The sequence below is a fragment of the Cibotium barometz genome, chromosome 42, assembly GCF_041138505.1.
Source record: "Cibotium barometz isolate CiBa-2024 chromosome 42, ASM4113850v1, whole genome shotgun sequence".
NCBI classification, from domain to species: Eukaryota; Viridiplantae; Streptophyta; class Polypodiopsida; order Cyatheales; family Cibotiaceae; genus Cibotium; species Cibotium barometz.
The window spans coordinates 24,666,596-24,694,186 of NC_141087.1; the positions used below are offsets into that span (position 1 = coordinate 24,666,596).

Here is a 27,591-nt window from a genome sequence, read left to right on the forward strand (position 1 = left end):
TATAGCATTTGAAAATGTAAGAAAATTCTTCTTTAGATGGTAGAAATGGCCATAAGTGTTTGCACTTCCCCCAGCCATCGATGGAAGTGAGATTTATTTGGGTATTAGCCGATATCACTACAAGAGTGAACTCTACATCATAACCAATATAAAGATAATGCTTTTAGAGTGATATCTTCTTTTTTGGGTAGTTCAAGTTGGCATTTAAGCTTCCAACACAGATGTATTTATCTAGTAATCCCAGTCTTACAAGTTGGGTAGTTCAAGTTGGCACATATGTATTTATCTAGTAATAGCCTTACAAGTTTTCCTAACTATGATCATAAAATTAGTAATTAACCTAATTTTTTGTGGTAGTGTTAAAGTCAAAATCCTTTAAAATATAAGGAGTCTATGCCTATATAAATGATGATACTAATAAAAACCTTCATGGTCTCCAATTACATTCTAAAGGTGGGGCATAAATGTCATCTTTCTTTTGTCAAAGTTTTGCAAGTTTCATCTTGTTTTTTGTCATCTAATTGGTATGGCTTTAATTTCAATATCATACATGATTCAAAGGCTTTAAGGTTTCAAGAGGTTTGGTGAAATATTTAGGGTACAAAAAGTTGATTAGAGTTTTTCTCTACATGCTTTGTAATATTTTTGACATTTGTAATCTCATTTTGTCTTTTCTTTAGTGGATTATGTAGTTGAACCAATAGTCATGCACCTGTAAAAAAACACAAAAGCTGAAGCAAGACCTTCATAATATAAAGTATTGAATTGCAAAAAGAAACGGAGAGTAAATAATATAACTTCTTGAAAATTTTGATTACAAAAATCGATGGTTGTCCACCCAAGTTGTGCAACCATTCGTGCGTTGCAGGTAATTTGAGGGTGATCTAGACAAACTCTAGATGGAGGATGATTGGCTTACAAGAATGTTTGAACACAATGAACTTGATGATAAATGAAGATAGCCACTCGCCTGTGTGCTCCAAGTAATTTGATATCGATCTAGACAGATTGTGGATGAAGGATAACTTGCTTATAGGAGTGCTTGAACACAATGAACTCGATGATAAAATAAACATATCCAAACTCGTCTTTATAGTGTTAGCTTGGATGTGGGTCGGCTATGTCGGCCAAATGACCATTGGTCCAAATGACCAACGGACCATATCATCCGAGTGGAACCATATTAGACTACAACACTATCCTACAAAAACTATGCACATCTCCCGCATCCATTTGGGATTACATGGACCCTCAAATGGGCCACATCATCGTGATTCGAGAATAGTGTCCTCAGTTTGTTGTCCATCACTCACTACTCTAATCACATTGCATGCATCCTACTTGGTATATTGCTTAGTCTACATAAGCAATCTTCTAACCATATGGCCACATTTAGCCACCATCCAATGTCAAAAAGTGGGAATTGCTAGGTGGTTAGGTGCTAAACACGTCAACTACTACTCATATAGGGGGGCCACATTTAGCCATAGTCCCCAATGTCAAAATCTTAAACTGCTAGGTGAGGTGCTCAACACAACAGCAACTACTAATCATTTAGGGGACCTTACAAAATAGAGAAAATCTTGCAATAACAATGGTAATAACAACACAAAGGTGAAACATTCAACAAATGCCTTCCTAATAGTACCACCCCTATTCAACAAATGCCTTCCTAATAGTATCACCCCTGGATACCATTATTACAAATGATGAGGATTGTTATGTAATTTTATCATAGGATGAATAAATTTAATGGTTTCAATGTTCTTGGTAAGATTTGAAACTTTCAATTCTTAAAATATGGTATACATTGAATGCTTGAACATCTATACATATGGTGCATTCTTTCTTCCAAAAATATCACATATTATCATAAAAGTATGAATGCTACTTTTACATCATGAGTCATCATTACCATGAAGTTTAAGTTGTAGAACATTGATCTCAATATCTCCACCTAGGTTCGAATCCCAATGCTCTCATGTTTGAGACCAAGAATGCGCATCTATGTAATGAATTATTCCCTAGGTGTGTCCTTAGAAATAATCTCCCATAATATCTCATGCTAATCAAATGGACATGCATTTTATTTACGTCATGTAAAATCTTGTTTTGCCTACATATATATTAGACTTTAACCCTTGGTTAAATTGCAAATGATATGTAGACTTTAAGATTATAACATGGTGGGATTTTCTCCAATTACAATATAAGAGTTCATCAAAGCCAAATGCATTTTCGACTTGTGTTCTTTATTCATCATTACTTCCTCTCCCATCAAAAATGTTCAACCTTGGAATTTACCTATAGGGACTACCTCCTTTTTGCCTAAGCCCTAGTTTTATTGCTTATGTAAACCTCACATGTTCAAAACATTTTTAAAATCTTTGGGAGCAAGAATGCACCTTTGTTGTAGTGTATATGCATATGCCCCAACTGAACTACTCTTTCAATGAAGACTTACTTTTATACATAAACGATGCCAAGTCAATGAAGTAATGAAACATGTGATATATACATACAACCTTCTTTTATTCTTTTATTATGTGAGAATATGTACTACCTTCAAGCCTTTAATGTGCCTACTTGTCATTATCTTACCTCATGAAGGTACATTATTTTAACCATAATGAAACATACAAACTTCAAGTTTTACCCATAATGAAATATACATACATACAACCTTCTTTTATCATGTGAGAATATGTACTACCTTCACAAACATTTAGTGTGCCTACTTGTCATGTTTTTACCTCTCATGCAGGTACATTGTTTTAACCATATCGAAACATACATAAGAGGCATCAAGTGGGTATTAAATGTGCATACTTGTTATTGTTCTCTTTTCTATCACCTGCGAGAATATGTACAACCGAATAGAGGGAGCGCCACGGCTGGGACTCTGCATGCCCAGGTGTCGCTCATGCAAGATTATCTTTCTGCATGCCCCGCCCCCCTCGGTCTCCACCTCGTCTCCCCCTTCATGCTCCGCCAGTTGGGTCTCACCGCCTGGTAAGGCCCTCCCCCGTGAGGGGGGAGCTCTGCCCAAAGATGTCACTCCAAGACATCGTCCTTTTTGGCTCTAGCCCTACTCCCCATCCCATCAAAGATGGTGCTGGCCCCTCATCTTTCGTTCCTATCCACACACTCGCTGATAGGCCTTTGTCATGGGGCTAGACCCCCCGTTTTGATGCCCTGAAGTACTGGATTAAGATCAACTAGGAACAGAAGGGTATTAGAGTGGCTTCAGTCCAACATTTACCTGATGCATACTACATGTTCCATTTCGAGGATCCGGTAAGTGCTACCTCTGTTATTAAGAGTGGTCAATGGATAATTAGGAATACTCCTCTGTCCTTCTTTAGATGGTTTGATAGCTTCGATCCCAAGGGCCCTAAACCTACAAAAATCCCAGTATGGGTTGAGCTAGCAGATATGCCTGCTAAGTACTCTATCTAGGCCAAAAGGATTGGTGGCTCAGTTGGTAAAGTGTTAGGACAAAAGCCCTTTCAGGTGGTTAACCCTCAATGGGCCCAGCAGATGCTCATAGAGGTGGACACTGCTAAACCTCTAAAGGATAAAGTCCCTCTTAAAAACAAGGAGGGGCAGATCATATATGAACAAGTGCTAACCTATAAAAATCTGCCCAATGCCTGCTTTAATTGTAATAAACAAGGCCACATGATCAAGGACTGCCCTGACCTTCACCAACCAACAGATACTGACCTTCACCAACCAACAGATACTGATAAGGCTCCTGGCAAGGATGAGGCCTTTGTGGTTCCCCAACAAAAACATGTGTCGAAGTTCAAAAATAACAAATCAAATTGGCATATTCCTGCCAATAGGTTTGCCCCCCTCTTGGCAGATGTCCAAGATGGTCTAGTCAATCAGTTCCAAGTCAAAGAGGCCCCAAAGGCAGCCTTGGTCGGGGAAGAACAACTCTCTCCTGGAAGGGTTCCCCACAAGGGCAGAGTCTTATTCAATCAAGAACTAGACTCCTCTATGGATTCAAATGAGGACTTCATAGATAAAACTCAACACACGGTTGATGTGTTCAAGTCTCAGTTGGAAGCTCAGGATGTAGCAATGATGAAAAGATTGTCCCTCTCCCCATCTAAACATCCCGAGGAGGGAGGATTCTCTCCCCATCCTTTGGGTGCTAAAATGAAGAGGAAGAAGGAAAAAGTTTTGGAGGCATTGAGAACCTCTATGTCCTCGGGGAAGCCCTCCAAAGCTAGTAAAAAATGAACCGTATAAACGTGCTCTCTTTTAATTGTAAGGGGCTCACTAACCCTGAAAGGGCAGTGGCCCCATCAATAGATGGGTTAGAGACATGCCTTTTGATTTCGACTTTCTTAATCTGCAAGAGCTTAAAATTGGAGGGTCACAACTTCATCTCAATCTTCAAAGAATCTCAAAGAATGCTATTTGGTATTCTACTAACCATCAGGAGGGTCCGCAGTTGGCATCCACAGGAAGTGGGAACACTCCATTCAGGATGCATGGTCTGATGATAGTCACAGTTGTAGGTTGGGGAATCCTTTTAACTTCACATTGATTTCTATTTACGCTTCTTGTTTGGCCAGCATGAGGGCATCAACTTGGCATTCTATTAATCAGATTGTGGGTCCTATTTTGTTGGTTGGTGACTTTAACATGGTGGAATGTCAAGGTGACAGAAGTAGGCTTCTGGGAAGAACTATTAGTGGTTAGGAAAAGGATAAATGGGAACTTCTCAAGGTCGGTAAGGCCCTGTCAGACCTCTCCTCTAAGACAGGGTTCTCCTTGTCTAATCATCAAAAAGGTCACTTCCAGAGGGCCGCTAGACTAGACAGACTTTATGCCTCTAGTTGCCTGGTGGACATGTTCATAAAAGTCAAGTGTCTTACAGATACTTCCCTCAACATCTCCGACCACCTTCCCTTGATCTGTAATTTCTCGTTAGGGCAGGCTAAAGGAAGGGCTGGCTGGCCCCACCTGGACCCATGTCTTTTCCATCTTCCGTGTGTTCAGCAAGAGATAAAAGGTTTCATCTCAGAGGCCTTCAGTCATTTTAAGTCCCCCTCCAAGGGTTGGTCTTGTTTGGTCAATAAGATGCATAATATCTGTAGGGACTATAAGCTCAAAGCAGCGGCTATCTGCCTGAATCGTAGAGTCCAGATTAGAAATCAGATTCAAGGTATCTTTCACTCTAACAATGGGCTAAATGATCACTCTCTAATTGACCTTAGGAACCAACTTAGACTCGAGGAGTTGCTGGCAGCCAAGTCCACTATGTTGTGGTACAGAGAGGCGTGGGCTGGAAAAATCGACACCCCTCACCCTAAGATGTTTTCTCTTCTTAAAAGGAAAAAAGCTAGGGATCTTATTCCTTTGGTCCAGAAACCTAATGGTCAGGCTGCTGCTAATGAAGAAGAAAACCTCCAAGTCATCAAGAACCATTTTCTAAACTTGTTCTCCACAGTTCCCCCTCCCACTCAGGAAACTATAGTAGCTAGAGCCAAGATCGCTCTCACTAGGAAAAAAATGGTCAGCCCGTCTCACTGGCTATGAAACTTGATGCCCCCTTCTCTGAGAAGGAGGTGAAAGATGCTATCACTCACCTCAAAAAGGGGAAGTCTCCAGGGGAAGATGGGATCCCAAATGAATTCTTCCTAGCCTTCAAAGAAGATCTCACCCCTCATATCTTAAACATTTGGAAAGAAGCCATGAGGAAGGGTGGCCTTGCTGAGAAGTCAAATGTGGGGGTTATAAAGCTAATTCATAAAAAAGATGATAAGGATGAGTTGGGAAACTGGAGGCCCATAACATGTCTCTCTTCTCTCTACAAAGTCTTTGCTCATGTCCTGACCAGGAGAATTAACCCCTACATGGATGAGTGGATTCTGAAGGAGCAAAAAGGTTTTATTAAGGGAAGATATATCCTTGATGCTATCATTAGTCTATGGGAGGGTATGGAACATGCTGAAAGCTCTGGGCAAAACTACATCTTTCTAAAAATTGACTTTGATAAAGCCTATGACAGAATTGATTGGTCCTTCCTCTTCCAATCTCTGCAGGACATTGGCCTTGACAGGAAATTCATCAAATATGTGCAAACCCTCTTGGGTAATGCTTCCTCAAGGGTTGCCGTCAAAACGGGTCCCTCACTGATACCTTTCCTCTGAAGAAGTCCATAAGACAAGGGTGCCCTTTATCCTCCCTGCTCTTTGCCATCGTTTGCTGATGCCCTGGGGTGGTTGGTGAATGAGGAATTAGCCAATAACAATATCAAGGGCATCTCTGTTCCTAACAGAGCTGAGCCCTTATGTTTGCAACTCTTCGTTTATGACACCAATGCACTTCTTCGAAATGAAGTTCAGATGGCAGCCCACTTCATGGCCTGCCTGGATACTTTCTGTTTAGCCAGTGGCTCTCAAATAAATCATGCCAAGACCAATTTCAGAGCCTTTGAAGGGGTGCCCCCTCCTGCAATACTGGCCACAGGTTGTAAAGCTATTCCGAAAGGGGTTGTTTTCAGGCTGCTGGGCATACCCATGGGGTTTAACATATCTACCAAACAGAGGGGATTTCGTGTTGTTGAAGCTCAAAAACCAGGTTCTGAAATGGAGCCATATAAATACAGGTGTTGCTTCTCGAGCTTTTGTACTTAACCACTTCATTATTCCCTTAGTGGTGTATTTTCTTGCCTGCTGGAGACCCTCCAAAACCCAATTGCACTCCCTGAACTCAATCATGGGAAACTACCTATGGGGGGGTTCCTTAGACAGAAAGAAGGTCAGCAAGGTGGCCTTTCATGTATGCTGTATGAATAAAGAACATGGGGGTTTGGGTATTATCAACATCGGAATGCTGGCTGAAAAATTAGCAGCAAAATGGATTGAAAGGGCCATCTTATCCAATGACGTATGGGCTGACCTGCTCAAAAGGGATGTGGAAAAATTTTGGCTAAAAGACAAAAGGGCTTGGAAGGGGTTCTCTCTCAATGAGGCTCTTTTCTCTAAGGCCCACCTTTCTCCAACCGGCAGTAAGCTCTGTTGCAGAATGTGGGAGTCATGGATGGGTTTCAAGAAGCTCTTTTCCTTCCAGATGTCCAAACCAAGAGGGGCCGATATGCGTATGCAGCTGATTCAGTTTGGTTTGGACACCTGGTTAAGCCGATTGCCAATGATCAAGTACAAATTGGCCTCTCTTGTTTCAAAGCAGGGGTTAAGGTATGGGCAGATCTTTGTGACTCATTTGGGATGTTAAACAGAGTTCAAATTAGTAATAAGTTCACCTTTCAACGGGGTGGTGTTGAGCTTATTGTGCAAAGATGTAATGCATTGAAGGTTGCCATTCCTCATGAGAGTAAATGTGATTACAAAGAATTTTCTAAAGCTCCTCGATGGGGTTCTTCAATGAACCTTGACAAGCTACTTAACCCATATAATGCAGGCAACTTGGATCTCAAACTCAACAAAAGGTGGTCTCTAGAGAACTGGAATAAACATCAATGGTCATTTTGTTTCAAATTAATCTGGGCCTTTGCCCAAGAAAGGAAACATGCAATTCTGGCTTGGTTGGTAATTCACAAAGCAAGCTAGACGCAAGAGAAGGCTCTGAAGTTGGGTCACGAGAATGGTAGATACCCTCGGTGTAAAGTAAATCTGGAGACTGTCCCTCATCTTTTTTACTCTTGCCCAGATACGAAACAGTTCTTGAAATTGCTTAATGATGCCTTTGGGAATGTTAGAAGCTTCCCGCTCAGTTGGAAAGAAGTGTTGTTAGGGGAATGCCATCATCTTGACCCCTTAACTTGGCAGTCTGTCAGATGTCTCCTATTGTGGCATGTCTGGAAACAAAGGAATGAAGCCCTCTATGAAATAAAAACTAATCACAATTTCTTTCTCTTTCTTGACAATATTCTCAGGTTGGTCAAGCAAATTCAACCAAGCGGTGCGCATTCGGAAGCGGGTCGCTGGCAAGATCTTCCGTGGAGGAAGTGGAGGAAAGTGCTGAGTTCTTCTTTCTCCCAAACTAGGGAAAACATGTGCCAAGGCTTGGAGATTGAATGCCACAGAAGGCTACAGTATGCGGCTCAATTTGTTTAGTCCACGGAGGCTTATAGAGGGATACACCTTGCCATGTTCATTGTATACAGGTGTTTTTGGAAGGATACATTATACTTTCTCAGTTATGTTCAGCACTGGTTTTTCGGCTACCTCTCTCTATGGTTCAGTACGAAGGTCTCTTGGTTTTTGTAGCTAAAGCAATGGTTTAGCTGTCTTCAGGGTCCCCCCATGGACCTTCCTCATGGGGCGCTGTAATTTCACTCCTTTTTAATATATTTTCTTGTGTTTTTACTTTAAAAAAAAAAAAGAGAAAATGTACAACCTCCAAGTGGGCATTAAATAAGATAAAAATATTCGAGTGAATTCTCACGCATCATGTGGAAATTTTTTAAGGATGGGAGTGAATTGACATGTTTTCCAAGAAAATCGTTGTTTTTACTATATGGAAAACCACATCCTCGTATAGATGCTTGTATAGTATAAGTTCAATGTGAGAACAATCACAATCTTTTTCCCACAAGAAGATTTTTGCTACATTCAAAGGGTCTACACAACCAACTAATTTCTTCACAAACTATTATTTAAAGCTACAAAATCACCTAAAAACACCATTTTAATAAAGGTGAAGCATGCAATATAAATCCTTTGCACAAGGTTTCTAGACAAAATAAACTTATACTTCATATTTCAATATTTCAATTAGTCATAATGGAGAAAAAAAACCTTGTTACAATATGGAAAAACAAGTAATTAGCAAACTACATACCACATGAGAGGTAGGTTAATTATGAGATAATTGGGCCAATAATTATATAGGAGGGGAGAAACCTTATTTCAATACGAAAAAACAAATAATCTCCACCAAAAAGCAAACCACATACCACATGAGAGATAGGTTACTTATGAAATAATGGGGTCAATAATTATATAAGAGGGGAGAAGCCATGTTTCAAGGCAGCTTCCCAAGAGTTTTCCATGTGATGGGTGGAAATATCATCAACAAAGTCATGGTGATGCCAACCCTCGAGGCAATGGACCATGGCTGCAGCATAGCAAGCCCTCACAACATACCTAGGCATCACATCCTACAAGCAAGAGAATCTCATTATCTCAAAGCGACAATTAACACAAAATCATATGCATGTAACAATTGGTTATCACATCCTACAAGCAAGGGAAGATCATTAATGACTCAAAACAAGAATCAACACAAAATCATATGCATGCAACAATAGGTTATCACATCTTTCAAGGAGGCCCATTAATGACGCATACCTAGGTATCACATCCTACAAGCAAAGGGAGCTCATAACTGACTCAAATCAACAATTAACCCAAAATCAATGTGCATGTAACCATAACCTTAAAAAAGGGAGCTCATTAATGACACAAGGTAACAAAACCAATGTAAAGGTGGCAATTTGAAAAAATAAAAAGGGGTGCTTTGTGTAAATCATTAATTCAATATTTCATGTTTCTCACCTCACATGCGTTGATGGTTTTTGCGTTTTCGGGCAACCTCAAGGCAGGCACAGATCCATATGTGCAGTCATTTCTTGAAGTGTGCACTGGGAACAATGTGAATTGGTGGAAATGAGTCCCATGTGGGGCAAAACTTTGATCGTGTGCACCTATTCGCTCACCTACAACCCACACCTGCCATATACAATAAGCTTTATTATCTCAGCAAATAATCAATTTCAAATAAAGGGTAGCTTATATTAAGAAGTTAAGGAGGCAGATAGAGTGCTTTAATAAGCATCACATCCCTATCAAATAATCAATTGCGCCCACCTACCATATAACAAGCTTTATTATCTCAACATATAATCAATTTCGCCCACCTATCATATATTTGATTGCTCATTTACCTCTGCATTCGATCTATCAATACTCTGAAATTTTATTGTTATTTTTTAAAGCTGTAAAATAAACATGGGGCCTCACTAACATGTGGGGGAATGTATGTAAAATAAATTAGGTATCATTCCTTGCACCATACCAAAGTGCACACCAATTTCTCTCTTTTCATGCCACTGTACGACTACTTGTACGGGACTGTTGATGCTACTTCGGATACTCTTTATCGAGATATACACAAAGGTGGGTCTTCCTATCTGCCTATTTTGTGGTACTTGGTACTTTTGATCAGTGATGATATAACCAGGTTTGTAACTTTTTGGGAATTCCCAATTGGAATTCAACACTGCCTTTAATTTTAAGGGTTGAAATTTGTACATTTCCGATTATAAATCTCTGCATTTGTATGATCTTTACTGATTTTCAGGCCTAAATTTATTGAGTTTTTATGACACCTAAATTTATTCAGTTTTATTACGGGCATTAATTATTTAATGGCCCACACCCATAGGCTCACCCACGGTTGACAACCTTAGGCGAGGCAGGTGAAGGAGGACGAAGCCAAGGGGAACGGCGAACGAAGGCAGGGGGAACGGCTGCCGAAGGCAGGCAGCCGAAACTGCACGAAGAAGGGCAAAGGCAGATGAAGGTAGGCAGTCGAAACCGCGCGAAGGAGAGTTCTTCGCGCGGTTTCAAGGCAGCTGACTGGAAAAAAGGAGAGGAGGAGGAAGTGAGTGATGACGTTGCAGGAGAGCATGGAGAAGAGAGATGGGCTCTGCACCGTGCTGGACCCGGAGAGAAAAAGGAAATCGTGTGTAGGAAAGGAAAAGAAAACGAATGGAGATTGCCATTTTTTTTCATTACGAAATAAGACATTGCTTTTTGCGACTCATGTGCTGTTTTTAATTTATCAGATGTAGAAAAAAAAACATTTGGAGTGCATTAATTAATTAATACACAACTACAAAATGTTAGTGGTGCATATTACGGTTAATCCTAAGCATTGCTTTTTAATCTAAGAGTCTTTAAAAAAAAGCATTTCTTTCGAGCATTGCTTTTGACTTTTTCGTGTATTTTCACAACTGTGATTTTGTAGTACGTCAGGTGGATTTAATTTCACATGTATATTATCCGATTGTTTTGAAACATGATGAAGAAAGATCAAATTGACCTTTGCTAGATTTTGGTTTTTTTTTTGCCTTTTTCAAGTTGATTTATTCGAACTGTTTTATTAAAGTGCAACAATTAATTTATGGTGTTAATCCTAGAAATTGATTTATAGGGAATGAGAAGAAAGTAGATTGCGTGTATCTGACCCATGCAACGGAGCTGCTGTCCACTTTCCATCTGCAATTTGGATTCCAAACATTTGCTGCGCAGCCATATGCAAAGAAATGGTACATGTGGATATTGTGGCCCGTTGCCTTGCTGATTATGGTGCTTGCATGGTTGTTCGCAAAGCCATTCATCGGCGCTACTCATTTCATCGGCAATAGCTTCGAACTACAAACCTGGGTGATCCCACGATACGAATTCCAGGTGAAACTAGCTATTTTATCCATTTTATTGATCGCTAATTTTCGCAATGCGGTGTTAATTAATTGAGCATCTTAGGTGATTCAAATGCATATGATCTTATTATCTATTTGGGAAGTACCACTCGCGTGGTGCCGTTGATTCCACGTTTTAAAGAAGCTATAATCTAATTTATGAACACCGAATTCCATAATGTGGTAGTAATCAATCACTCAATTTTCGATGAAAAAGCTATACTCTATATTAGTTGATCACTGAATTCGTAGTATGGTGCTCATTGTGAGGCAGCTCAGGAACACAGGAAGGCCACTATAGTTCGCCGACTCACCACCTTCAGAACACTCACAAGCACAAGGGGCACCACCAGCTTCTCTAGCTGGAAAGAAAATCAGCAAAACAGACCACACCTTTCCTCATATCCTTACTCCTTTACCCTCATCCATTCACCACTATCACACACCACATGCTCAAATTGGAAAAACAAGACACCTCTATTGCTTAATCTGCAATTTAATCAGCTGAGTACAGAGGGAAACTTACAATTGTCCAAACACAAACACAGAAAATAGTGATCGAAGCTTGTCGAGCTACAGCCTGATCACATCAGCACCTATACTGCCAAGACACAATACCCAAGGCTCTCTCTCTGGTCAGCATCCACTCTCTGCCTGCAATCGTCGCCCACACAAAACCAGCTACTCCTCTCCAGAAGGCACCCACGCCAGCTAACCTTCAACTTCAGCAGCTCCCACTCTCTGTGTGTCGTGACCAGCAGCTTCGCCAACCACCAGAGCCTCGCACAATCTCATCAGCACCACGAACCACTGCTCAACGCAGCATCACCATCTCTTGCATCCAGCCCAAGCCACATCACTCAAGGCGCCCACACCAGCCTGTATACTTGCTGAGCCCCTCAGTAGCCTCAAACTCACCAGCCTCAGCTTCCTTGTAGACACGACGGCCAGCTCTCTTCATGCTCTCCTCTCGCCAAAGTCACCCCCTTGCGCCAGTCTTTGCTTGCGTAATGCTCCCTTCACACCAGCCACGCGGCTCCCTCAGGCTTGCCGAATCACCACTTGTCTTTGTTTGACTTCAGCACCCTTCCTCTTGCGCTGGCAGCTAGGCCACCCACTTCAAGGTAGTCTCAATACCCGCCACCTTTTGACGCCAACACGTCGGCTTCCACCAGCCGTTGCCTTCACACAGTTGCCAGCCGTCACAAAGGTGGCCTACTTCCACATCTAGCGCTCTGTCGCCAGCAGCCAGCTACACCAAGCTCTTATCTGGCCTTTGTCTCTGCAGAATCCCCAGCCAGGCTCTCTCCCTCTGGACCCGGTTCCTTTTTTACTCGGCGACCCTCTGCTTCAAGGCGGCCCCTTCACTTTTTACGTGCCCACCTAGTCGCCTCCAGCCTTCAACTGCACTCTTGCTCTCCTCTTTCACCCCTCCGATACTGTGCCTCTCCTATACAATCACCAGCTCGTCTCCAATACCAGTAGGCTGCCTGCGTCTTCACGTCAGCTGCTGCTGCAGCATCCCCCCAGGCATCGCCTTCCTTCACCTCGGCTTCACCAGCCCGTCTCCAATACTTAGGCGGCCAACTATTCTGCTCTCTTCGCTGATCTGGCTGCGCTCCAGCCTTTCTCTCCGCAGCGCCTCCTCTGCTGGCTTCTGCACTCTCCAAGCATCTCCCCTTTTTTCCTGCTTTTTCCAGAGGGCGCCCCGGTCTCCTTGTTCTTCACGCCTTCGCACTTCTCCACCAGCTTCTAGATGGCGAGTTGGCAGCCACAAAGAGCTTCCACTTTGCTCTTTGTTATTGGCCATGTGATATAGTATATTTATTATTATTTTTTTAAAGCTCTAAAATGATGGCCACACTAGCAACAACAAGGCTCCTCCTCTCACACGACGATCCACAACTTTCCAAAACCATATGAGAGCTGCCCACCGCTCATCATCATCAGCATCATCATACCAAACCCGATAATTTTCCAGTCGTCGGTGGCCTGCTTTAGTAACCATCTGCACACCGCACTGTTGCCATAAACTTCCAGATCTCCAGTGTCTGCTCCCAAAAAAACACGTGCATAAACCAACTCACAACAAAACCACTCAGCCTGTACATTTTCCAGGGCATTCAAGGCAAAGTTTTATTGCACACCATGCGTCCCATATGTACACGGACTCAAAACACCTTTACAAAAAAATGCCTGACATACTTTGCCCAACCCCCAGCCTGCTGAATCATTCATGATCAGCAGTAAAAAGCATTTCAAGACCTAAATCCATATCCAAAAACTGCCCTTCATCTGTAATCACATCTTCAGACACTGCATCCTGCACAATCACCATCAAACGTGCATAATATTTCTTCAGCCTGTATCCATTTACCCTGGAAGCATGTAAAGTCCCATCTAAATCTGCCAATTGATAGGTACCATTTGCAAATCCTTGCATCACCAAGAAAGGTCCTTCCCACTTAATTTGGAACTTCTTATGAAAGGAATTATCCAGCCTGCTATTATACCAAGTCATTCTTCATAATTCCCTTGCTTTTAATCTTCTTGTTGAACTTCTCCAACGTCCTTGCCTGCATATCTTCATAATGCTTCAAAGCATTATCCCTGTTCAGCTGTGTTTCTTGTAAATATATCAGCCGCTCTTTAAGGGCATCTTTAGGCTCTTCCAAAAGCTTTTCCAACATTTTAACAGCTGGTATCTCCACCTCAATAGGCAATAAGGCTTCTTTCCCATAAACAAGATGAAATGGAGTGAAACCAGTACCAGTTTTAATAGCTGTCCTGTATGCCCACAAGGCAGCATGCAACTCCAGATCCCAATTCTTGCCTTGTTGCTCTATCACCTTAGATAAAATCTTGATCAATTCACCATTGAAACGCTCATTCAAGCCATTACACTATGGATAGTAAGGTGTGGTAAAACTGCGACTGATCTTCATTTTTGTACACAAATAATCCATAAGCTCTGCTCTGAAACCTGGACCCTGATCAGAAAGTAATTCCAATGGCACACCAAATTTACAACAGATGTCCTGATATACAAAGCCTCGATCCACATGCTTAAGACTCCAAGCTTCAAATTCCTTCAACAAACCTTTAATCTTGAAACACATTTCTTTGAGTAACATATTCTTTGACTTCCAAACTCCCAATACCTGTTTTACCACAAGCAATGCATCTCCTCGAATGCAAATTCTGTGTACACCATGCTTCAAGCATATTTGCAATCCAACTTCCAAAGTCAGATACTCCGCTTCATTGTTGCTATGTGCATCCACTTTAACACCCTTCTTAAAAACAAGGCAACCCTGTGGATCATAAAGCACCAAACCTCTTGAGGCTGCATCATGGCTTTTCCTGTAAGAACCATCAAAATATAATAAGTGTGCATTCACCAATTCAGCTACATCCTCAACTGGCTTCTTGATGGTTTCCTCCTTTATAAGAAGAGGACTCTCCTTATATGTCAGTAGATCAGCTAAGGTAGCCCTGGTACTCTCTTCCACCAAGAATGAGAAAGTAAATTCCTGCAACTCAATCACCCACTTCATCATAGCCTTAGATAAATTTGTGCCATTTATCAACTGAGGCAAAAAAGTGTAGCTCGTCAAAAACACAAAGGGGCAGGGCAACAAGTAATGGCGGAACCGCCTACATGCATACATCACACTAACCATAACAAGTTCCACCTCTGATAGCAACCTTTCTCTGGCAAGTTTTACTCTGCTAGCACAGTAGACTGGTTGCATATAATGTGATTCTTTCCCCTTCTGTAACAACATAGCTCCAATAGCATCTTCACCTACTGAAGGATTGACATAAAATACCTGTTCCCAATTAGGCGCCTGCGTTGTAGGGATAGCTCCCAACACCTCTTTCACTTTCTGGAAAACTACCTCACACTCCTCCGTCCAATGCAAAGGATCATGCTTTGCTGCTTGCTGCAAAGGATATAACAACTGTGAAGATAGAGAAATGAAACGAGCCATATACTTCACCTTTTGCACAAAAGTAGCCAGTTGCCTTGTATTCTTTGGTGTAGGAAGAAGAAGAAGAGACTTGACTTTATCAGGATCTGGATCAATACCATTCTCTGAAATAACATGGCCCAAGAGCTTCACCCTTGGTTGAGCTAAAAAACACTTTTTTGGATTTAATTGACCACCACACTCATCATAACGCTGAAAAACTGTAGCCAGCTTATCACAATGCTCTTGCCTGGAGCTGTATATACAAAAATCATCAATAAAATCTTTCACAAACTTGTTCAAAAAAGGAGATAATACCCAATTTTCCCTTCTTTGATAGTAGGCTGGTCCATTCATCAACCCAAAAGGAAGAACTTTGTAGCAGAAACATCTCCACAGTGTAATGAAAGTTGTCTTACGCTGATCTTCTTCTGCAATCTTTAACTGGAAATAACCTGAATACCCATCACAAACACTATACCTTTCATATCCAGCTACAGTATCCAAGATCTCATCCAAAAAGGGTAGGGGGTAAGAATCCTTCTTTGTAGCAGCATTCAAAGGCTTGAAATCCACACATATACGCCACTTGCCATCTTTCTTTGGACTCACCACTGTAGGACTTACCCACTCAGCTGTATCCACTGGTGTAATGAAACCTGCACTCAACAGCTTATCAACTTCCTCTCTCAGGGCCTGCATTTGTTCTCGTCCCATCCTGCGAAGCTTCTGCCTAACTGTTTTTACACCTTCTTTCAATTCAATCCTCAAATCTGGCCCTTTAAATCCTCGAATCTCCCTATAAGAAGCGATGAACAATTCTGGAAAATGAGACAGCATATTAACATATCTAACCTTTTCTCCACTCGAGAGATCCGGACTCAGCATTCCTTCAATCAGCTCCTGCTTCTTCTTCACTTCTATCTTTGGCTGCATTAATTCCTCGATCACTTCATATGACCCCATAATATCTTCTCCCTTAGCACCCACTTCATGCACTTCTTTATCTTCATCACCTTGTTGCTCTGATATTAGGAAAGCCACATCTGCCTCTTCTCCACTAGAAGCAGTGGTCGATGAATCCATCTCTGATTCAGAAGTAGTGGTGGTAGTTTCCTCTTCACTTGAATCTTGTGGCCTCTCCCACACATCATTCAAAGATCTCCTACTATGCATCTCAAAAGATTTTTTATTACCCTGCTTATCATGCAAAGAAATGGTCCCATACCTCCAGTCTTGTACTGCACCCACCACTCGCAACCAAGGTTGTCCAAGAATAATTGGAAAAGCACCAAGACCCGCAGGCATCACATGAAAATCTACAGTAGCTTTGACATTAAAAGCTTCAATTTCCAATTCCTTTATCATACCAAGACATTTTACCTTTTGATGATTAGCCATCCTGATTCGAAACCCAGAAACCCCAGACACCCTCAAGCCTGACTGCTCCACACATGATTGGGTAATCACATAGATTTGAGCTCCTCCATCTATATAGGCCTGACCAAGGTTCCTACCTTTACTCCACACCTCCACAATAGGGCAAATATCTGGAAGCTCTTCTAAAGATAGTACTTTGACTGACTTCTTCCCTGACTCCTTTTCCATTGGATTCACAAGTCCCTTCCATTGCCTTCTCAATTTTGGCACCATCTCTACCAACTGCCCAAAGGTGATGTTGGCCTTCCTGTTCACCAAATCAGATTTCAAGTCATAGCTGGTTTGCCCATCCCCCAGTGGGAAGTCTGACACCTGGAACCTTCTACGAGGCTTCCGTTTCCTTTTAGCTTTCACATCTTCTCCTTCCTGCTGCTTTCCCTTCTTACGACTGGGTCCGGCCACCCCTTTTCCTTCTCTTTCATCTGTTGTGCGCTTGCCAATAGGCATCACATCCCCTTCTTCTCTCACCTAAACATTCTCCAGAGTAACAACATTCATGACCTTTGCCTTCCCCTTCTCCTCAGCTGTGATTCCATTGGGGCCTGCTTGATCCCTGATATCAATACCATAATCATTTGACCTGTCAGGTAACTATGAAGGTAGTGGGTACATATCACCACCCATTCGCTGAGGCTTATCACAATCTGTACTCAGATGACTAAGCTCACCACAGTTCTAGCATGTAGGGATGAAACGACGGCCCCTACCGCGACCACGTCCATACCCTGCTTGTCCATCTCCCCCTTCAGGATTATTGCCCCGGCCTCTACCACGTCCACCACCTGTACTTCCCATTAAATTTAAACTCAAATTCTTCATAAGATCAACCATCTGTTTCATATCCTGTCGCAATCCCTCATCAGAACCTGCAGGAACCATAGGTACTCCTTGACTAGCTTGTGGCACCATCTGCATAGCTTGGGCCTCAGTGGGCTTCATCCTCTCAATCACTGCATTCATGGGTGTAGCCTCCACTCTACGAATCTCCGGCTGTGCTACAACTGGAATCATCCCCAGCTGATTCATCCGCTGCAGCTTCCAGTCTTTTGATTTAGCAATTTCTACCGCATCCTCATAAGACCTAGGCTTTTTCAATTCCACTTTCCAGCGAATACTCCTCTTAAGCCCGGCTACAAACTTGTTTTTCTTCATCATGTCAGGGGGTACCTGATCTTCCCCTAAAGCCCTGCATAAAGTTTCCCACAACAAAGAAAATTTCTTGATATAATCATCAATTGATTCCAACTCACCTTGTGTCAGAGCTTGCACCTCATGCCAAACCTTGTCGGGGTCTTCTACCTTCCTGAACCTGTTGCTAAGTGCTGTCTTTAATCCATTTTCAGTCATATCAAGATGTGGAACAGCAACCCTCAATGACTCCTCATAAGCCCTATACCAGGTCCTTGCATCCCCTTTCAAACAAATGCTCAGTAGCCGCAACACCTGTACCGACTCATTAATATGGTTGCTTATGCATGCAACCTCCATTCTTTCCAAGAATTCTGCCACATCCTCATTAGGGCTACCATAAAACTTTGGATAAGACATCATTTTAACCCCCAAACTTCACCTCAGATCCAAGAAAACTCCTTCCCTGAAACTCTCAATTCCTAGGGCACACACCCTGATAAACTGAAGACAATGCCAGAGCAACTCCTCAGTGGGGGCACCAGAAAGATGTGAGGCAGCTCAGGAACACAGGAAGGCCACTATAGCTCGCCGACTCACCACCTTTAGAACACTCACAAGCACAAGGGGCACCACCAGCTTCTCTAGCTGGAAAGAAAATCAGCAACAGACCACACCTTTCCTCATATCCTTACTCCTTTACCCTCATCCATTCACCACTATCACACACCACAGGCTCAAATTGGAAAAACAAGACACCTCTATTGCTTAATCTGCAATTCAATCAGCTGAGTACAGAGGGAAACTTACAATTGTCCAAACACAAACACAGAAAATAGTGATCGAAGCTTGTCGAGCTACAGCCTGATCACATCAGCACCTATACTGCCAAGACACAATACCCAAGGCTCTCTCTCTGGTCAGCATCCACTCTCTGCCCCTGCAATCGTCGCCCACACAAAACCAGCTACTCCTCTCCAGAAGGTGCCCACGCCAACTAACCTTCAACTTCAGCAGCTCCCACTCTCTGTGTGTCGTGACCAGCAGCTTCGCCAACCACCAAAGCCTCGCACAATCTCATCAGCACCACGAACCACTGCTCAACGGAGCATCACCATCTCTTGCATCCAGCCCAAGCCACATCACTCAAGGCGCCCACACCAGCCTGTATACTTGCTGAGCCCCTCAGTAGCCTCAAACTCACCAGCCTTAGCTTCCTTGTACACACGACGGCCAGCTCTCTTCATGCTCTCCTCTCGCCAAAGTCACCCCCTTGCGCCAGTCTTTGCTTGCGTAATGCTCCCTTCACACCAGCCACGCGGCTCCCTCAGGCTTGCCGAATCACCACTTGTCTTTGTTTGACTTCAGCACCCTTCCTCTTGCGCTGGCAGCCAGGCCACCCACTTCAAGGTAGTCTCAATACCCGCCACCTTTTGACGCCAGCACGTCGGCTTCCACCAGCCGTTGCCTTCACACAGTTGCCAGCCGTCACAAAGGTGGCCTACTTCTACATCTAGCGCTCTGTCACCAGCAGCCAGCTACACCAAGGTCTTATCTGGCCTCTGTCTCTGCAGAATCCCCAGCCAGGCTCTCTCCCTCTGGACCCGGTTCCTTTTTTACTCGGCGACCCTCTGCTTCAAGGCGGCCCCTTCACTTTTTACGTGCCCACCCAGTCGCCTCCAGCCTTCAGCTGCACTCTTGCTCTCCTCTTTCACCCCTCCGACTGTGCCTCTCCTATACAATCACCAGCTCGTCTCCAATACCAGTAGGCTGCCTGCGTCTTCACGTCAGCTGCTGCAGCATCCCCCCAGGCATCGCCTTCCTTCACCTCGGCTTCACCAGCCCGTCTCCAATACCTAGGCGGCCAACTATTCTGCTCTCTTCGCTGATCTGGCTGCGCTCCAGCCTTTCTCTCCGCAGCGCCTCCTCTGCTGGCTTCTGCACTCTCCAAGCATCTCCCCTTTTTTCCTGCTTTTTCCAGAGGGCGCCCCGGTCTCCTTTTTCTTCACGCCTTCGCGCTTCTCCACCAGCTTCTAGATGGTGAGTTGGCAGCCACAAAGAGCTTCCACTTGGCTCTTTGTTATTGGCCATGTGATATAGTATATTTATTATTATTTTTTTAAAGCTCTAAAATGATGGCCACACTAGCAACAACAAGGCTCCTCCTCTGACACCACGATCCACAACTTTCCAAAACCATATGAGAGCTGCCCACCGCTCATCATCATCAGCATCATCATACCAAATCCGACAATTTCCCAGTCGGTGGCCTGCTTTAGTAACCATCTGCACACCGCACTGTTGCCATAAACTTCCAGATCTCTAGCGTCTGCTCCCAAAAAAACACGTGCATAAACCAGCTCACAACAAAACCACTCAGCCTGTACATTTGTCAGGGCATTCAAGGCAAAGTTTTATTGCACACCATGCGTCCCATATGTACACGGACTCAAAACACCTTTACAGAAAAGTGCCTGACACTCATCAATTGCTCAAATTCCCGATGGGAAAGCAATAATCTTACTGATCAGGTACTAAATAATAATTGCTCAAATTGTGGCAAAAATGCTATAAATATTTTGATCACTAGATGCCGTGGTGAGTGCCAGGTTAAGAAAAAAGCTAGAAGAGTTAAAAAGAGTTCCGTGCTGATTGATTAAGTGCAGCTCTATATCATTTCACTCAAATCAATTAAATAATTCTCTGATGTGTGCAGTACACTATGCGTTCCGAGAAAGCAAGGATTAATGGTTGGGTCAGAGATTGTATCTTGCAAGCTCAACAAGCGGGTGCTAAAGTGATTGCTTTGGCATTGCTAAACAAGGTAATCATCTGCATATACTCTAAAAGCGCACCATTGCTTTTGAAAAAGATTTAGATTGGCCACCCGTTCCCACACACCCTCTGAGTATTTTGTTTTTTTTTAATATAATAATGTTACTTTTATTCCCTTTTTAATACTTTGTTTTTAAAAAATATAATAAAGTTCCTTTCATTCCTTTTTTAATAGTTTTAAAAAAATATAATAAAGCTCGTTTCATTCCTTTTTTAATACATACAAGTCTCATAAAAAAAGAAAAAGATTTATATATTTAAATTCTTTTGAAAAAGATAATACTTCTAAATCCTTGGAAATAGTAGGTTCTAAATCTAGTACTTCTAAATCCTTGGAAATAGTACTTCTAAATCCTTGGAAAGGGCAAGTACTATTATTTAGAAATATAGACACTCTAAAGGGCACGTAGTACTAATGTATGTGGGTTAGTATTAATTTATGTGGTGTAAAAACAATGGTTGTTTGGTTGGCTAATGTGATTAAAACCAAACCAAATTGGTGAATGAAATGTGGATGTGTGATACAGGATCGAAAATTGGATATGGATGAGAAATTCATGTACAAGCAAGGAGAGAGTATTCCCATTGTGACAGGGGAGGCTTTGGCGGCAGCGATTGTTGTCAAGGAGGTGGTGGCCAAGACGGATGTGGAGGAGGTTTTCCTGACTCCTACTGATTCTAGGGTCGGCCGTGCCATCGCCATTTACCTGTGCGAGCATGGGATTAGAGTCTTGGTAATATGCACATCATTCATGTTAGACACTACTAATCAATCATTAACATCAATTAATCTTTCACATCACATCCTCCACAATTTTCATACCCTGCATGAAGGTGTTGCTATATATAAATCAAATCAAATCGAGCTCATGTTTTGATGATGATGAATCCTTTTAATATTGTGTTGTGTTTTTTTTTCAAATTCTTTCCTCTTTAGGCTCTCTCTCCCTTCAAGGACCAGCTGCAGAATCTGCGGCAGCAGATTGCCCCAAAGTTTCAACAGAATCTTGTACATGCAACCCATTATGGAGCTGGAAAAAGCTGCAAGGTGAGCCTTAAATGTATGTGCGTGATGCGTGTGTGCACGCATGTATATGCAGTATATGGATCACATTACGATTGTAAGTGCATTTATGAACGTGTACATACTATAAATGTGCATGTTTGTATGTATATCCACTATATGGATGTATGTATTACGTGTGTGTCTGTCTACATGTAGGTATGTATATAGATGTTATGTTGATGTGTTTAATGTACGTTTTTTTAATATTTATTTATTTATTTTTTTGGTATAGAATCACACGTAATAAAAAGATGAATCTTTTTATACATTATAAAAATAAAAATATGAATTATAATGAAAATATGAATCTTTTTATACATGTACATACACTTATATCAGTGCACGTTCGTATATATCTTATCTTTTTATCTTATTGCGTTTATATGCTTTCTTAAGATCTTTTTATTTTATCTTATCATTTTTATGTCAATGCACGTTTATATTTTTATCTTGTAATGTTTGAATGACTTGAGATAAAATTTCATGATTGAAAAATATGGGAAAAAAAGCTTTGTTTTTTTTAAGAGGAAAGTTTTCCTTTGTTTCTTTCTTGAAAAATGGTTGAAATACTAATTAATTGGGAGATTTGAAATAAAAATATCAGTCTCTCTCAACAACAGTCTCTAACCATAGCTGTTACTTGGGGAAAGGCTCGAATTAGCATAACTTTACGTTGGGAGCATGCATTAGAAATTGATTGTGCGTGACGCCTTTTAAACAGCAACTATGCCTACGTCCCATGTAGACTAGGGAAAGAAGACGCTAGCAGGCTCGAACACGATTGATTAGGTCGTTCTGAAATGATTTGCCAAAGTTCCTACACTATGATGGCTAACCCTGTGGAAAGTGTGTGCACATGGCGCTACGTTCCTTGATCAAATTTGGTAAGGCGGGACTTGAGAGGAACACGGTGGCAAGACAGAGCTTGAGGGCGCGCGATTTTGAATCTGAGCAGGGTACAAGCTTCACAGAGGGCACGTATCTATTTGGCCGCTAGAGTCCTCGAGCGACGAATGCGGGCAGAGACCCGCACGAACGCGGGCATGCGTTCAAAGCGGTGCTGAAGGTATGGACTCAAGCCAACTAAGATTTGCAGAAAAAGTGCAAAGTGGGTGTTTTTTAGAACAAGTTAAAGCTGTCCTCCTCCAACGTGAGTTGGCTCAAGACCTAGGTAAAATGTCTGCCAAGGTCTCAGAGGGGAAGAAAGTTCTGTATGCAGGCAAGGAGTTATCACTGGGCAAGACCCTCGCAAGACCCTCAATGAACTTCACAAAGCCATGGCATGTGGACTGTACCTATATGTCATGGGGAAGCCACCATCTGAGGAGGAGTTTAAAAGATGGTTCCAGGAAGTGTATGGGGGTAAGGTTACCTTGCACAGGTTCCACTTTGCAGCAGGCAAAGGCTTCTTCTAGGAAACAGTGGAATCAGAAGGGCAAAGAGATAATGTCCTTGCTACAGTTGCTGCCTTCAAAGGGAACATTGTTTGTAACTCCCTCCCTTGGACCCCTGCCCCCATCAAGACTGAACAGGTTCTATTACACCGATGTCCAATATGGGTCGAATTCCCAGGTCTTCCCTATTACTTCTAGGACCAGGTTAGGGAATTGGCTAGTGCATTGGGTAAGGTTCTCCATGTCCCCACAGAGGGCATGTAACAGAGCAAAGCAACTAAGAGAAAGCATGCATCCTCTGGGACAGGAGGCAAGAGATCCTAGACTTCTTGCAATTCAACATGGCTTTAGAGTGGATGTGGAGGTTCACTTCCAACCATTCCCTAACTCCTACTTCATATGCAAAGGGCAAGGTCACTTTGCAAAGGACTACCCCTCAGAACAACAAGCTCAAGGCAAGGTCCCACCACCACAACCAAAACACAAAGAAGATAAGGAGGAGGGCTCAGTTGATCAGAGCAAGGCCCCAACCCCTGCAACACAAGAGGTGTCCAAGGAAGGTGGAAAAGACTCCAATGTACAACAAAGTGCAAGTACATCTAAAGGAGCTCAAACCCCTAAAGCTCCTGCTAAGGAGAAGGATACAGATGAGAGGAAAGCCTCAAATCATAGGAGGCTCAACAGCAAGCCCTCAAGTAATGCAAAGCTACCTTTGCAAGCAAGACATTACTAACAAGCATAAAGACAAAGTTAACCTCAAGAAAGAGGCAAGAAGCAGAAATAGATCCTTTGCAGTACTGTTGGAGTGTAATGAGGATGACAATTCACCCCCAAATAGCCCTATCAGTAAGTGAAATGTACTCGAAGTTTATATCCATGGCCTCATGGAACATCAGAGGCTTATGCTCACAGGAGAGACAAGGTTATGTCAGAAGGTTGCTTTTATCTAAGAGATTTGATATTTTAATGTTGCAAGAGACCAAGCTAGGGCAAACCTAGTTGAATGTCAAAACCCATGAGTGCATAGTCAGCAAGGCTGACAGGGGTTCTGGTGGTTGTATGATGTTGATTAATAAGAAATTGCCCATTACTGACATTATGTATTCAGATTGTGAAAGAATGATTGCATGTAAGGTTGTGATTGAGGGCTCTGAAATAGGGCTAGTTAATGTATATGCCTCCAATGTGGAAATGGAAAGAAGGCAGATGTGGGAACTGCTGGCCAATATGGACTGGGATGTCCCTACTCTTTTTGGAAGGACTGGAATTTCGAGTCACCCCAAGATGACCCCCCATTGTAGTGGAAAGACTGGACAGAGAATCATGATGTCATAGACCTTGCCATGATGGAAGGATGTAGTGCATTAAAGGCGCCAACATGGAGCAATACGCAGATACAAGGTGGTTATGTGGCCAAAAGACTTGATAGACTGTATGCATCTGACCAAGCCTCATGGCTTAAACACGATATAGAAGGCAATCTTATGCACTCACACACTGTTTCAGACCACACTCCTCTGAGGGGGGTGACATTTAGATGCAAAGTACAGAGAAGAGTCGGAAATGGTCCCCCTTTGTTCAAGTTCAATGTTTCATTCTTGAAGGACAAAGGGTTCTGTGAAGGACTAAGAAAGGTCTATGGTTAGAGGCAAGGGAGGTAGGCAGTGACCCACAGAAGATTGGAAACTGCTGTCCAAGCTATCACAGAGTATGCTAAGAGAGAAGGGAAGAAAAGAGCTACAACCAGGAGGGAGGAGGAAAGTGGCTTGGAGAAGGCACTCATGTGCATCAAGGCAATATGCAACTCTCAGCCCCCTGATCCTTATATGCTCCAAATGCTTCATAACCTTGAGGACTATGCAATAAGAATTGAAGCTAGGAAGGCGGAGTCAGCCAAAGTACAAACATGCTTATACCAGCTTAAGGTTGGGGACACTCCAAGCAGGGTGTTCTTCAAGTCTCTTAGGGCCAAGAAGGATGATGACCTTATCACTGCAGTCAAGGACTTGGATGGTAGGATTACAGAAAATGAGGAGGAGATAAGACAGCTCTTTGTTGATAGCCTCTCCAACATTGTAGGCACAACATTGGACACATTAGGTGACTATCAAGAGAAATTACAATAGTTTTTGGAGCCTGTACATGATGACATCACTGAGGAAAAAGGCACGTACTGGGTAAACCTTTTTTCCCTTATGAGGTTGAATTTGTCATCAAGTCTTTGAATAAAGAAAAGGCCCCAACGAGTGCTAGCTCATCTGGTAGAGCGTTGGTCTCTACTCCCAAGGTCTTGTGTTCAAGTCTTGGGGGCCTCGTTAGGTTACCTACCCTTGATGAGTTGATTATAAGCATGTACGATGGGTTCGGTAGCCCTCACCCGGCGAGACCGCCTCCACCTCATGGAGGCTGGGTGCATGTGCGTTTCTAAAATTTCCTGTACCTTCAGAAAAAAAAAAAGGGCCCCAAGCCTTGATGGTTTGCAGGCTGAAGTGCTTCAAGAAATGGTGCCCTATGCAGTAGATGACAACTAATCTACAGTTTGGGCATTTATGGGGAGATCGCCACCTGTTATTATGTGGCTGATGCAGCATTTAAAGCCACGCCTGTACATTGAATGCGAGGCACAAGGCACTCTACGACAGTGGGCAGGGCTGTAGAGAGGAGAAAGTCCACATTCACACTGGGCACACTACTCGAGTCCGGGACACGGGTCCCCATCATCGCCTTAAATGCACTCGACACTTGTCGTGGCGTGGCTGGTGTTGCTTTAACTGAGCGCATCAGCCCCCCATCCACCCTCGACTCGCATATAACACGTCACTCAAGCAACAAAGACGTACACTATTTTGATAGATGTCCGCCTCTTTAGTATTTACGTGCTATTAAAAAAATGCTTTTTTTCTACAACAAATACAAATACCTTGATTTCATTTATTTATTTATGAGCTTGAGGTTTTGCAGAGAGAGATGGTTTAGGGTTAGGGTTCTTTGCTGCATGCCCTCCACGCGCCAGTCTGCTGGGTGTCCTCCACGTGCCTGTTTGCGTGCCCTCCACACGCCCGTTTACTGCGGTCTTATTAGTCTACTGCATGCCCTCCATGCGGCCTGTCCTCAATAGAGGCGGTTACCTACCAAGATCCGCATAGATGTCATCACTAGTTTTACCTAGTGGGCATGGAAACCATATTCTTCTTTATAATTGGAACAAAATTACATTTTGAAGATAAAGATCCTCACCACTATAGTAGTAGTAAGTTAGATATTTGTAGCATGTATATGGTAATATTGTGTGAACATAGGCTAATAATGGGTCATGACACTTTTTTTCTCTTTAGGAGGTTTTTTGCCTGGAGCATATGTACGCACTCTTATGAGTGTATAAGTGACCTTATTATGTCACTTCACTTGCCCTTCACTCATTCTCATCAATCTACTTTGAGTGTTGTGCTTCCATCCATCTCTGCTTTCTTGTTGTATGTGTGTTGCTGATATCCATCTAGACATCCCATGGGAGTGTTAGCTCGATTTTTTTTAAATTTTGGATTTTTTGCACAATAGCAACATCATCGTTTAGTGTGCAAGTAGGGCCATCATTATCTTTAACATCGTATCTTCAAGTTTATCTTTAACAACTTCAATAGCATCGTCAACATTATTATCGATTTCTACATTCCTCCTAAGTATCATTTCCACACACTTCCACACTCTACACTCTATAAATTTTCACATTCTTTGCAGGTTTCCATAGTCATCAGTGATCTATTGGGGCAACCATTTTGATTACATTCATCTACTGGGGCAGCCATTTTGATTACATTCAGTGGGAATTGACGATACTTGTAATTTAGGTAGTTAGGATATTTGCATTCTGTGTCGTTATTACAAATTAGTTATTTGCAGGGAGAATGGCAGGCAATGATTTATTTGGGATTCTTTCCAAATACCCACTAAGGATAAGCTTGAAGGGACCAATTACCTGTTGTGGTGCTATATATGATTACGCCATGTATTGGTTGATAAAGGGCTTTAGAATGTTGTTAATAGCATTGAGGCATACCTTATCTCACTAGCACAATAGCAAAATAAGGTACTTTGGATGGTGATACAAGTTTTGATATAACTGTGGTATCTGCCCTTTACACCTCCCAGGTGGGATGGTAGGGATGCACAGGCACATGCATTAGTGGCACTGTCAGTAAAAAGAAGCATTATTTCTTATAGAATGCTCATGTAAAGCATGCTTGGGATGCACTTGCTACACTTTACTAGGTGTGTAACAAGGTATGA

At 42.5% G+C, this 27,591-nt stretch overlaps 1 pseudogene; it reads left to right on the top strand.

The window, feature by feature from the left end:
- Positions 1 to 9,992: 9,992 nt before the first annotated feature.
- Positions 9,993 to 27,591, top strand: part of LOC147614302 (very-long-chain aldehyde decarbonylase GL1-1-like) — a 49,642-nt pseudogene continuing 32,043 nt past the window's right edge.